Source organism: Arachis ipaensis, chromosome B06 (assembly GCF_000816755.2).
Source record: "Arachis ipaensis cultivar K30076 chromosome B06, Araip1.1, whole genome shotgun sequence".
NCBI classification, from domain to species: domain Eukaryota; kingdom Viridiplantae; phylum Streptophyta; class Magnoliopsida; order Fabales; family Fabaceae; genus Arachis; species Arachis ipaensis.
Genome location: NC_029790.2, coordinates 136,153,086 through 136,154,078, shown reverse-complemented (window position 1 = coordinate 136,154,078; position 993 = coordinate 136,153,086).

Genomic DNA, 993 nt, shown 5'->3' with positions numbered 1-993 from the left:
AACAAACCCTAGTTCTCTTCCCTATATATAAGTATGTAAATAGCATCTTTGTACAACAGGGTTAATAATAAAGAAGGAACCTTATCAAAAAAAAAAAATAATGGAGAAGGATCATGTTCCAAACAACAACATGCTTGATAGGTTTGAACAACGCAGTAAACTTTGGAGAAAGATCAAGGTATGTAATTAAATATCAAACCCTTGGAGAAGTACTATATAGTAAATGTTTTATTTGAATTCATTTAATTTATTATATGATTTCTAACATACACATTACTTTATTTTATTTAGAAATTAGATATTTGGATATGTGCCATATATAAAGTTATGATTGTTTTATGTATAATATTATTCATAACTATCTTGTTTACATTAGGAATATATAAAATAGGATAATATTTTAAATTTATTTTTTAATTCAATCAGATTCAAACCATTGTAATTTTGGTAGAATTAATTTATATTCTATCTAAATTTATAATTTAAAAGTTTTTTATTATTAATTTTTTGAAATATTAAATTATATCCATCTAAATTTTAAAATTTTATCAATGTAAAGTCGATGGATTATAGATTTTTTTTCTAATTAATTTCGATTGGGATCTATTGATCATTCATGCAGGCCCGATTGCCATCCATTTGTGAGAAAGATGATATTTATCACAAGCTTCAAAATAAAGTAAACAAGTACGAAAAGGGAAAAAAATCTATCACCCAACTAGGTTTCGATGTTAGTGATGTATCTATTATTTTTATTATTTTTTTTATGTCTTGTTCTCGTTCGACTAAAAAATTTAGATATGAAAATGAGATGTGTGATATATTTAGTATTGTAATTTTGGATATTTTTTAAAATTGTGAAAGGTATATAAATTAGACCCTCCGATTTATGTTTAAAGAATTTTAAAATTTTGGAGCACTCTGATTTGTGTGTTCCAATTTTTTTTTAATTTTTTTAAAATGGTGTACTTTTTGTTAATTATATAAATAATA